Genomic DNA, 13,799 nt, shown 5'->3' with positions numbered 1-13,799 from the left:
CAACTGGTTGTTGGCAAGGATTGTGGCTTGTCTTTTCAGCACGTTTTGGAGTGTTTCACGGTCAGTCCGTGCTTCATTCCTCTGTTCCTCCCATACCAGTTGCCTTCTGCCAACTGGTGGATCATATCTTCCAATGAAGGTTTGTCTTCCATTTTATTTGTCTGATATGATTATTCCTCCTTTCTTTCCTTTGGAGTGTTTCACGGTCAGTCCGTGCTTCATTCCTCTGTTCCTCCCATACCAGTTGCCTTCTGCCAACTGGTGGATCATATCTTCCAATGAAGGTTTGTCTTCCATTTTATTTGTCTGATATGGTTATTCCTCCTTTCTTTCCTATATGTGTGGAAATCCTACTTCTGACACTATTGTTGTGGGTTCCTTGGGAAGAAAGGGATTTCTATTCGAGAAAAATGGGAAGACAAGAACTAGATTTTTGCTCTAGACTTTTAGGCTTTCTTTATTACTCTCTTCTGGAGCTTTCCAGGTGAAAAAACAGCCAACCAAAAACAAAAATAAGTGTTTCTTTTCCTTTTTCTTCTTTTTTAATTCTTCCCTATTCTTCTTATGTTTTTAGGTCTCTTGTTTCCGTTTCTTTTATCAGAATCTTTTTCCCTTTTAGTTCCTTTCTTTATTGTTTCTTTTTATTCATATCACAGGCTCCTTGACTCTTTTCGCTGATGTACTGTTTTCCTTTCTTCTAGGTCACTCGCTCCAGTCGCGGCATGGTGGCGTCCCGTGGGAAGAGAAGGATCGGGGAAAATCAGGTTAGTGTTTTGCTTACTGCCATTATTATCACCAAAAAAATAAAGGGAAAAGAAGGGTGAGGGTCCAAGGGCTGTGTGGGAGAGGGAAAAGGTGAGGAACCAAATTAGGCACGGTGTCCGTGAAAACATGCAGGCAAAGGTGTGCGACACCTCGTAATGCCTTCAAGTGCCCGGTTCTCCCTTTCTCCCTTTCTTCACTCCGTTAGTACCCCTCATCCCTCCTCCCACTTCGCCAAGTCCACCAATAACCCTGTGTGCCCAGAATACGGGTACACACCTAAAGAAGCCACGTTCCTTCGGGGACGTGGCTGGGAGTTTCCGCGTTGTCCGTCAAAGGTGCTGAATCTTCAATACCCTCCGCGTCTTGGCAGGTAGACCTTGGGGTGTTCTTGTCGTCGCTCTTCTCAGCGGCTGGTTCCGTACGTTCGGGACCCGCTCCTCTCGCCCTCTCATCCTTTTCCTCTTCACTCCGTCTCTCTGCTCCGATTCCTTCCAAACGTGCTGTCGTTTCAGTTCCGGTCTCGTTTTGTGTTCTTTCAAAGCGGATATCCGGATTAACCCTCCACCCACGGGTCCATTCCAAGGTACCCCCCCCCCGGGGTATGTACATAAAGGCTCCGTGGGACCTTCAGATGGTGTGAATGTTGTGACCCTGTTACAGTCATGTACTCTCCTGCTCTTCATCCATTGTTGAAAATCTTCTGTCGCTGTGAGGAAAGATGCACCTTCCAGTAGCGGGATTGATCTGTCTCTGTTCATGTCTGGGACACAATTAAAATCTCCCCCCACAAAGGCATGGTAATTGCAGGTTACGCACAAGGGCTGGAGTTAGCCTATCTAGAAAAGTGAAGTAATGTGCATTTGATGTGTATATCGCTATCAGCATCAATGGGGCTCCATCCATCCAGCCTTTAACAGCCATGAATCTGACCTCTGTGTTGATTCTATGTGTATCATGTACAAATAACATCCCTGGAGAGATCCAGAGCAGCATTCCCTTTGACTATGCAGATCAGGTAGTACCATAGATCTCTCCACTCCAACTCTTATGCACTTTCTGTAGCTGTTTGTATTAGTTGAGTCTCCTGTCAATAAGCCATATGTATATGGTATGGACGGAAGCATGCATATACCTGATTTTTATTTTTATTTTGGGGTAGCCATGCCCCATGTGTTCCAGGTCAGTACATTGAAAATAGGCATTAAGAAGTTGTTATAAGTCCCCACTGGTTTGCCTGTGGATTTCGTTAGTCCCTGTTCCAGGGCCTGCGATCCCTGGTGTTTCAACATTTGAGTTCCCCTGTGTTTCCCTAGTGTGCCTTTTGGTGCATAACAGTGGAATAAAAAATCCACGTAGTAACTGACAGCTCTGCGAACAGTACAAAAACATTCATGTTATCATATCCAATTTCCCACCCTTGATTGAACGCACGTTGTTTGTCCAGCTATGTAAGTACAGCATATAGATGAATGCTTTTTAGCCATTATCTAGTACTCATATCCAGTTTGGAAGTCGAATGTGTGTGGCAGGATCCAATGTGTGCTCTGCCTAGTTGACCCCTGATCTTAGTAGCAGTCCTCTGCTTTTCCTGCTACCTCCCATGCTCCACCCATCTGACATCAGGGGCCTTAAACAGCAACTTTAGATTCAGGCCGTCAACTGTGGGCAGTGAGGCCTGCTCATCACACCAGGTCATCTGCTAGTCCATGTCTCAGTGCTGAACCCTGACATTCCACCTCATTAGAAGCGCTGGACCCGTTTGTGTCCACCTGTGAGACTGTGCCATAGTCCGCAGATAAAACCACAAACTGATTTTTGCTATGTTGAGGTAGCTCAGCCACCATTTGTGCTCTCTTTTTGGCCACCTGTTTATTCATACGGCGGGCGCTTGATTGTCAATGTCACCGCTGTTTTAGTCTTGGGGTCTCCCATCTGTTCTTCAGCAGGTTCTTGGGCATTGGGGTCTCCACACCAGCCAGGACCACACCTCCTTAGGCAACTGGAAGAAATGCAGCTTCTCACCCTCCACTACTCTGTTTAGCGAGGAAGAGGAGAGCAGATTTCAGGCCCATCAGCTGCAGTTGTTGTTTGATCATAGTTGTATCTCCGCAGTGTAGTCTGGATAAGCTGTAATGACACTGTTCTCATATTGCCATGGGCCTTTTGTTCTGAACAAATGCAGGATTAGGTCTCTATCCTAGCAATCAAGCAACCAGGCGACCATCAGGTGGGGTTCCTGGTGTTGGAGGCTGCCCTAGGATTCGGAGGGCTCTTTCAATTGAAAATAATTTTGGTACCTTTTCTGCCACAATGGTGGTCATCGGCCATTGCTCAAGAAAGAGTTCCATGTTTGGGCCTTCAGCGTGTTCTGTTACGCCCATGAAATGAACATTGCTGCACCTCGAGCACCCTTCCGCATCATGTGCTCTCCTTTGCAGGGACATATATGCTTTCGCTGTCTTCAACTGGGCCTGGACCTCTTCGGTGATAGCAGACTCTGTGCCATAAAACTGTTATAGCAATTTTCCATGATCTGTATGGAGTAGGTTCACTTCGAAGGATACTGTGTCTATCTTAGTTTTAAGTGAGGGTTTGGTTTTCAAGATCACCTGCAGGATTCTGTCAGATTGCCTAGAATGTTTTTTGCAGTGTAGCTTGAAGTCGACTCAGGGTTCCTCCCCCTTGGGACGATGTTGATGAGTAGTCCATAATGTCTTTGGTCGGGAGGAGGGCTTAACCATCATGCAGTTCTGTGATGTGAGGTCCAAAGTCATTGACTTATCTCGGCGTACACTCAGGAAGGCATTCCTGAGTAATAGCCTTCACCCAGAGCAGCAGCACAACCTCTTGAGGAGTAGGCTAAACAGATCCAACAAGCATAGGTCAATAGAGCCCAAGGATCCTCCTCACGTGGTGAGCACATTAAGGGCAACAGCCACGGTTTCACTTTGCTGAGGGCTAGATGGTGAAGCATTTTTAGTGAACCTTTGTTCTTGTACTATTGTTCTGCTGGTATCTAAATACGACCCACAGGAGAAAGAAGACCACGAGTGTTTTAGTGGCAGTTCAAGCCCCAGTTAACTTCATACCCTACCCTGTAAAATTGGTAATTACATATTAATCCGTGCCTTTGCAATTGGGGGTCTTTCCTCGAGGTGTAGCCACAGGCGGAAGTACTTTCTCCTATTTCCAAAAGGATTGTGGGGTCTAGGAATTCTACTGAGCAAATGTTCAGAACTAGAAAAACAGACAATGGGGGTTATTCTAACTTTGGAGGAGGTGTTAATCCGTCCCAAAAGTGACGGAAAAGTGACGGATTTACCACCAGCCGTATTACGAGTCCATTATATCCTATGGAACTCGTAATACGGCTGGTGGTATATCCGTCACTTTACCGTCACTTTTGGGATGGATTAACACTCCTCCAAAGTTAGAATAACCCCCAATGTCTGGAAACTGAAAAGTGCACTGTGAGCCCTGAGAATATGAAACATTATCAGCCTCCTCAGCAAAGTGGTGAACCAAGAGAAAGTTACACATTGGACCCACATGAGTCTGAAAGAAGTGGCATCATAAAAGTACACTTTGAATCAAATGCTTAAAGATTAAAGATCTTTTGATTATTTGATAAGATTTATTTAGGAACACTTAAGATAATCACCCTCCATTATTTCCGGTATGTAGCAATAGCCTTGCATACTCACATAAAAATGTTGGTTTGTTTATATTTCATGAGGACACGCATGCACTCAATATAAATATCTGTAAACATAAACTCTTTAATGTAATCGAATGTGTGCAATGTAAAAACGAAGGCATCAAAGCAAACACCATATCAAAATATATAGTTAAGTGCACAAAGTTATTGTTCTTATCATTATTATTCTTATTAATACATACGTTAATTTGGAAATACAGCACAGAAAATGTACGTAATTGCCCAAGTAAGTAGTTAGCTTTTGCTATTGTGTTTTCCTGTTTTTCTGACACTATTTACATATCTTCAACTGGGACATGTTGTGATGCTCTCACAGAAGACATCATGTTTTCCCTTATTTTGTATGAATTGTATGACTTAAAAAGACAACCTATGCATATAAGGTTAGTCACATGTAGTGAACACAGGTGAGATTAATGATACTCGGTTATGTAGATATTTATGCATGTTGGCAGCTAGTCATCCACTAGAACATTGCGGGTAATATATATCATGAGATAAGAGAAATAACGCACATGTTTTTCTCTGTTCGAGCCCCAGTTGCAATCGAGAACTAGCGAAAGACATAATATATCTCTCAAATCACTCGCATAGATCGTGCTCATGCGACGCGACCTGTGGGGTGATGCAAACTTGTCTGAACGCTTAGTTCGAAAACAGCACTGCTACCTGTCCCGCTTTGTGTGCCAAACCACCATACCTACAATCCCATAGCGATGGCGCCAATACATTGTCCACTCCCCACATATGTTGAAAATGAGCAACTGCACTACCCAGTGCCCCCAACAACGAAATAAAAAACACCGTGACTCGGCGGATCCCAGAGAGCTGGACTCTGGTGGCCATATCACCCTCCCGTGCGCCAATGTTTCTTACACTGAGGGGCCCGACATCTTACGGTGTGACATCTCATAATGGGGCAAGTAGATAAGCAGCAAGCAAGGTTCACCTTTGAGTCGAGACGTCCCCTGAAAGCTCAGAGGCATACAATGTCGGACTCAGAGCAGGACGTATCAGCACGGGGCACCTCTGCCTTAGAAACAGTACTACTTGCCATGCAGCAAAGCCTACAGTCAATCGATGGGAAAATTGATGCACTAAATGTAAGCATAGACCACATAACAACCAAATTGGATATTCAAGGCACATGCATTACTGAAGCGGAACAATGAATCTCCACGGCAGAGGATGGGCTCAACTCTGTCTGTCACCACCGAGTGTCTAAATATGGATGTTAGAAAGAGGGTCTCTGGTTGGTAGTTAATGTGCACTCTGTCCAAGAAGGGACCCTCACTCTAGTCAGGGCAATGCAGACAGACACACACTTAAGATAACCCCTGCTCACCCCCTTGGTAGATTGGCACAAGCAGTCAGGCTTATCTGAAAGGCAATGTGTAAAGTATTTGTACCAAAAGACACAGTAATACAGTTAAAACACTACACCACACCAGTTTAGAAAAATAGCCAATACTTATCTAAATCAAACAAGACCAAAATGACAAAAATCCAACATACACAAGTAAAGTTAAGATTTTTTAAATTAAAAGGAGTCGCACTCCATAAAAAACAATGGATGAGTTGATTTAACACAAAGTACCTGGTTTGCGTACAAAAAAAGCCACGCAGGCAAGGGTGCATCGGAAAAGTCAGTGATGCGTCGATTTCTTACTCGCAAGTGAGGCCGTGCATCATTTCTTCTCCGGTCGGGTAGGCGATGTGTCATTTTTTCAGTCCTGCAAGAGAGCCATGCGTCGATCTCTGGACAGGCACCTCAGATCCGGATAGGTTCATGTTGATTTTGACACCCAGAGACATTGTGCACGGTGATGAGGAACTGCGCTGCGTGGGGGTTGCGTTGATTTTAGCAGCTGCAAGCAGGTGTTGATTCATGTCTCCAGCCGCCATGTAGGTGATGCGTCGATTTCCCAGCCTCGATGCAGGTGGTGCGTTGATTTCTCAGACGTGATGCAGGTGGTGCAACATTTTTTACAGCTGGGTTGGAGGTGATGCATGGAATTTTTCCCCGTACGGCTCCTGTGCATGGATTTCCGCCTTGGTTCCACAAGTTTCACCTTTCAAGGGCCCAGGGACTGGAGTGGGCATCACTTAGCAGGGTGGGAGTCTCGGCAGAGAGTCCAGGTGCTGGCAGAGGAAGTTTTTGATGGCCCTGAGATTTCAAAACAGGAGGCAAGCTCAGGCCAAGCCCTTGGAGAAACTTCACAAGTAGGAATGTACCATAAAGTCCAGTCTTTGTTCTCTTTCAGGCAGAAGAAGCAACTGAAGGCCTACCCGGCAAAGCATAGTCAAAGGCAAAGGGGCAGTACTCCTCCTCCAGCTCTTCTCCTTTGCAGAGGCTCCTCTTGAGTCCAGAAGTAATATAAAAATCTGGGGGTTTGGGTCCACTACTTATACCCCTTCTGCCTTTGAAGTAGGCAAATTTCAAAGGAAAGTCTGTTGTTCACAAGATCCTGCCTTGCCCAGGCCTGGTCCTAGACACACACCTGGGGGTTGGAGACTGCATTGTGTGAGGGCAGGCACAGCCCTTTCAGGTGTAGGTGTCAGATCCTCCCTCCTCACTCTAGCCCAGGAGACTCATCAGGATATGCAGGCTACCCCCCAGCTCCCTTTGTGTCACTGTCTAGAGGGAATTCACAACAGCCCAACTGTCAGTCTGACCCAGATGTGGAATACACAAGCAGGTAGAGGCACAGAATAGTTAAACAAGAAAATGCTCACTTTCTAAAAGTGGCATTTTCAAACAGACATTCTAAAATCAACTTTACCAAAAGATGTATTTTTAAATTGTGAGTTCAGAGACCCCAAACTCCACATCTCAATCTGCTCCCAATGGTAAACTACGCTTAAAAGATATTTAAAGGCAGTCCCAATGTTAACCTATGAGAAAGATAGGCCTTGCAAGAGTAAAAACTGAATTTGGCAGTGTTTCAATGTCAGGACATGTAAAACACATCAGTACATGTCCTACCTTTAACATACACTGCACCCTGTGCATGGGGCTACCTATGGCCAACCTTTCGGGTGCTTACATGTACAAAAAGGGAAGGTTCAGGTCTGGCAAGTGGGTACACTTGCTAGGTCGAAATGGCAGTTTAAAACTGCACACCCAGACATAGCAGTGGCAGGTCTGAGCTATATTTACAGGGCTGCTCATGTAGGTGGCACAATCAGTGCTGCAGTCCCACTAGTAGCATTTGATTTACAGGCCCTGGGCACTTATAGTGCACTTTACTAGGGACTTACTAGTAAATCAAATATGCCAATCATGGAATAGCCAATCACACATACAGTTTACACAAAGAGCACTTCCACTTTAGCACTGGTCAGCAGTGGTAAAGTGCACAGAGTACCAAAACCAGCAAAAATAAAGCCCGGCGCACAGTCAAAACATAGGAAGCAGAAGCAAAAAGGACAAGGGAAACCACGCCAAGGATGTCAGATCTAACAATGGAGAAGGTCCTGGTTATCATTCAAGCCAAAAAGGAGGACCTAGAAGCCCAGTCGCGTTGAAATAATTTCCAGATCACAGGTATACCTGAATCTAAGAACAGCAGACTGCTGGATCACTTTGTGGAAACTATGCTGAAAAACCTATTTGGAGAGGAACACTTCTCAACCATCTTAATTGTTAAAAGATTGCACTGATCACTTGTTCCCAGACTGGTTACTGTGGCACCGCCATGTCCATTTATAACCAAACTACTGAATTATTGGGATGACAACACAGTGCTTAATCTGGCACATGGAAAACAATCTCTATGCTACCAGAGCAATGAGCGGGCGTTCTACCCAGATTTTACAGCAGCTGACAAGCAGTGAGACGTGAGTTCCTCCATGTAGAAAAGAAACTGAAAACCGCAAATGATATGAGATGTTATACTCAGCACCTTTGCGGATTCACTGAAAGGGCAAGCTAAAAATCTTCAGTACACTTCAAGAAGCAAAGGCTTACATCAAAACTCTGACTCAGCCAAATAAAGAACATCTTGAGTCTGACTCGGATGACAATAAGTCATAAGGTTCATGGATGTCGGCCATGCAGGTATTGAAGAAGGATGGGAACACACTGCCTGGCAAGGCCTAGAAACTGAACCAATGACACTTAAGGCCCACTGGTACTCCCTCTAATTGGCTTGTCCCTTGCTGCTCAACGCAGGTTGAATTTCAGTGTGTACTTCCTGTACTTCTGATGGTGCAGATGCTTTTTGTTTAGATGCCCTTCATGAATCATCAGCCATGGTTACATGTCAAGAGTTAACATACTACACATTCACAGTACTCCCAGGTCTACTACTGTGAGAACCACCAGGTCTACGTATTACGACACAGGCCCCCTCCATGCTTCGGGAGGGATGCTAGGCCTCTAGTGGCCCTCAGAGGGTGCACCCCAACTGCTTCTGAGTTATAGTCTACTTTTCTGCATATCACATGTCAAGTGCGTGACTGCTATGTTGTTGGTTATATATCTGGATGGCTTTAGCATGATTGGGATGCAGAAGTGGATAGATGGTAAGTTTGTCTTGTTTAACAGCTATGCCAGTATAATGCAGTTTTATCAGAAATGTTACATGGCTATGACAGCCCATCACACTTTACTAAATGATCATATCTGAGAAACATAATCACACTATCTTAGCTATGGAAATGGGTCACATTGCCTTTATTACATAGAACGTTAGAGGGCTCATCAACCCGAAGAAAACACAAGAAGTGTTGGCATATTTAGACAGGCACAAGGTACAGATTGCGCTGATACAGGAAACCCATCTTACATGACATACAGAACGCAATATTGGGATTAGATGGGCCAGGGTTAGGCCTTGTCGTGCTCTTCATACTCATGCGGGGGTAATGGCACTGATCAAAAAGGGCATGCCCTTTATCTTGACCCATTCTGAGACCAATGACTAGGGTAGGTGCATCATAATGCAAGGCCAACTTTGTGGCATGCAGGTCACAATTGTCAATGTATATGGTCCCTAAACAGACACTCCTGAGTTTTACATGCAAATCTGGCAACACATCCATGCATACCACTCATGCCTTCATCTACAATCATCTGGGGTGGGGACTTCAACACGTACCTCAACCCCAACTAAGACACGTCGACTACTGGGATGGGGAGAAACAAGAAAATAGCAAAAGTGCTGTGGGAGGGCATACAGAAGTGGGGTCGTCTGGATCTGTGGAGGCTGAGATATCCGGAGGGCAGAGAAGGCACCTTCCACTCAACAGTACATAACTCATGGTGTTTAACAGAGAACTGGCTAGTGACAAAATATGTAAATGCATGGACATTTACTATGAAACATATGCCCAGAACACTCTCCAAACGTGCCCCGTCTTGTTCGATGCTACTATTACTACATATATCCCACCGCAGTTTCAGTGAAGACTACAGGCCACTTTCCTATTAAATCAGGTCTTCAGGGAGGGTGTGACAGTAGCGATTATAGAATACTTTGCCAACAATATGGGCTCTGTGAAGAATGCTGACACACTATGGGAGGCATTCAAGGTGACCATCAGAGGTGTAAGTATTGGTCTTCAAGCAGGGGTTTTGAATTCGATACACAATCAACTGAAGTCCACAGAAACATCCCTCACAAAGTTAGAAAGGGAATATGGGACTACGCTGACTCCATCCATCCTAACGGAGATATTAGAACAGATTGCTAATTATAACGAAACAGAAGAGCTGGAGATACAACACCTGTCTCGGAGGTGGAAGGCCAGGACATATCCAGCAGGAGGCAGACCAGGCAGAAGCCTAGCTATCAAAAAAAAGAGAGCCTTGGCTAGTGGTAGAGATATTAGCTGAAGATGGTGAGGTGTGCCCTGACATGCCGTACTGTTATGATCAAACGAAGAATTTTCCACACAATGAATGTGTTCACTATGCGTTTATTTCTTCACGATACAGAGCCACCTCAAAAGAGTGCTGACATCCGCCCCAACCGCCGTCTTCTCAACTCTTCACTCCGTCCGCCTCGTCATTCCCCCAACATTCCAACCTCCCGTCATTCTCCCACGAGCCCCGCATTCCACACACCAGGTTCCAAACACAACATACCATCTTCCCCTTTTTTTTTTTTTTAAACAAAAAATACAGAGAATAAAAAACAAAATACTCCCTAAAACACACAAACACGAAAGGTACAACAAAATCGAAAGAACTAGTGCTCAGGTCTTAATTTCCATGGTAAAAATCTTTCACGGGAAGATCGGCGTGGAAAGTCTACCAATCCATCTGAAGCAGCCTTATGAGAATCCACTTTATGTGAATCTTGGGCATATAAATTAAAATTCCCACCATAGCTCCTTTCTCCATCCACACTGTCATCACGCTCACTACAAGCCCCCGAATCTGAATCTTCAGAAAGTTTTACAACTTTGGATAGATTCCACCAACGACCATCACCAACCATAACTGCATTCCCATAAACTTTTCTCACTCTGACTGGATTACTGAAACAAACATCACCTTTTTTAACAGTTACACTTTTCTTTATACGTACCCAGTCTCCAGGATTAACCATACACAATTTGGTGGCTTTAATAGTATCAAATCTTCTTTTCATGCGCTCTTGTCCTGACCTCACATTTTCCCACTCAACCACACTCATACCTCCACTGGATGTTTTGTTTTTCAAATTACTCGCTAACCACGACGGGAACAGGACAGTATTAGGTTTTCGACCTCAAACGGTGAGACATTAGTCAATGAATGAGGTGTTGAACGATATACCCACAACATAGTGCTCACAGCCTTAGCAACGTCATAATTATTGCATCTCGCCCATTTTATACAGTCACCAACCACTCTATTCATCCTCTCAACCAAACCATTAGTTTGGGGGTGATATAAAGAACTCTTCAAATGTATAATACCAGATTGTCTTAAGAAATCTTCCATCTCAGAACTCACGAACTGTACCCCATTGTCTGAGATAATAGTTTCTGGAAATCCCTCACGCATAAACACTTCTTTAAGAAAGAAAACAGCATTGGACGTTGAAGGTACAGCACAAAAGCGAACTTCAGGCCATCTACTGTGATAATCCATAAGAACAAAAGCATATCGTAAGTTGTGGGGAAGAAAATTAAACGGCCCAACCATGTCTATTCCCACCTTAGACCACGGTCTTTCTGGCACTTCAATGGGATGCAAAGGTGGCGTACGTACTTTCAGACCCTTTTCCGCAGAATTGCATACCACACACCTTTTGACCACAGCATCCACCTCTTTATCCATGGAAGGCCACCAATAACTTTCCCTCAATCTCCTCTTGGTCATAGTTGCTCCAAAGTGTCCTTCATGTGCCAACTCTATCAGACCCGAACGTATGTCATAGGGAGGAATACACCTCTCACCCCTCAAAAGAATCTGATCTTCTATTGAGATTTCACTCGCAACTTTACAAAATGGTTGTAGTGGTAAAGCAACATTCTTTTCTCTCGGCCAACCATTGACGACAAATTCTCTAACTTGGACCAACACTGGATCCTTCCGAAAAGCCTCTTCCCAATCAGCTTTGCTAAATGCTTTGGACGCTGGAAGATCCACAGTGGCAACAAAACAATCCTCTCTATCATCTTCAGAGTCAAAATCATCAAAAGTCGTTACAGGAAACCTAGATAGAAAATCCGCTCTCACATTGAATTTCCCGGGCAAAAATTTGACCTCCACATCATATTGTAACAATTTAGTAGTTAGGCGGGCGATGCGTGGTGTAGTATAGATGGTTTTATCTCCACTAATAATATAAATTAGAGGTTTATGATCTGTCACAATGACAAACCTTCTGCCCCATATATAACTCCTAAACTTTTCACTCGCCCAGACACAAGCCAATAACTCTTTCTCTATTACCGAGTAGTTCAACTCAGCTTCTCTCAATACTCTAGAGGCATAACTGATGATAGCTTCACCACATTCAGTGTCCTGCACAAGGACAGCACCCAAACCGTACTTACTAGCGTCAACCATTATTTTACACCTCAATGCTGGATCATATGGACGTAATGCCTTAGCCTTAATCATTTCAGATTTTACCAAATCAAACGTGTCCTGACACCCCGAATCCCACATAAATTCAACCCTTTCCTTCAACATATTGGATAAAGATTTCATTTTGGAAGCGTAATTAGGAATAAACCTAGAATAAAATTCGCACAACCCAACAATAGAGCGAAGCTCGTCCTTGTTCTTTGGCTGAGGACACTCTCGAATAACATCCACCAACCCAGGTCTCGGCTTCACCCCTTCCGCAGAAACCACATGTCCCAAAAATTCAATCTCTTTTTTCCAAAATTCACACTTGTCCTCTTTAACCACCACCCCATTCTCCTCAAAAATCCGTAAAACAGACTTAAGCACAGTGTCATGTTCAAATAGCTGTTTGGCAAAAATCAACACATCGTCCTGAAATACCAGGACCCCGTCAATATCTCTAAGGAGATGTGACATGATACGCTGGAAAACTGCAGCCGCCGAGGCCAGACCAAACGGCATCCTACGAAATTGAAAAGTACCAAAAGGTGTGTTAAAGGCCGTGAGATGTCTGGAATCTTCATCAAGGACAACTTGGTGATAAGCCGACGCTAAATCAATTTTAGAAAACCATACTGCCCCATTCAATTTCTCAAGCAAATCATTGATTCTGGGTAGCGGAAAGGAGTCGACCCAAATCTCTTTGTTGAGACTCCTCAAATCAACACACAAACGCATCTCGCCATTGCGTTTGCGTGCGACGACAATGGGAGATAACCATAAGCTAGACTCAATCGGCTCAATTACACCTGACACTTTTAATTTCTCTATTTATGACTTCAGGTCATCCCTCAAACGGAAAGGTACTGCTCTTAATTTGTGCTTAATGGGTATGGCGTCACATTTGATTTTGATACTATGTTTAAAACCTTTGATACACCCTAATCTTTTCTCAAAAACACAAGGGAACATCTTATGAAGAGTCGATAAATCAAAATCACTATGATCTTTAACTACCATCACCTGTTCCGACGTACCTGGTCTCAGTACCATACCAAAAAGACCTTGGTGGAACCAACCTAAAATATTAAGACCCTTGACCGCCACATATACCTTTCCACAAATTTTGCGCCCCTTAAACTCCAACACATCATCGATGAAACCCTCCAACTCAATCTTCCTTCCCTCATAGGAAACTGGTGCTCTGTCAGGAGGAAACAACTTCCTAGTACCCCACGTTTTCTTAAACAGGTCTGAGGTTATCATTGTGATGCGTGCCCCAGAATCCACCAGAAGATGGAGTGT

The 13,799-nt window shown here is 44.2% G+C and overlaps 1 long non-coding RNA gene across 1 annotated transcript in view; it reads left to right on the top strand.

Moving 5' to 3' along the window:
* LOC138249149 (uncharacterized) overlaps positions 1-13,799 on the top strand; it is a 106,825-nt gene that overhangs the window by 4,639 nt on the left and 88,387 nt on the right. Inside the window, exon 2 of the long non-coding RNA XR_011194751.1 lies at positions 702-764. This is a non-coding gene — a long non-coding RNA (uncharacterized lncRNA). The remainder of the gene's footprint in view (positions 1-701; positions 765-13,799) is intronic.

This window comes from Pleurodeles waltl, chromosome 8, assembly GCF_031143425.1.
Source record: "Pleurodeles waltl isolate 20211129_DDA chromosome 8, aPleWal1.hap1.20221129, whole genome shotgun sequence".
NCBI lineage: Eukaryota > Metazoa > Chordata > Amphibia > Caudata > Salamandridae > Pleurodeles > Pleurodeles waltl.
This window is presented reverse-complemented; position numbering and strand designations above follow the sequence as displayed.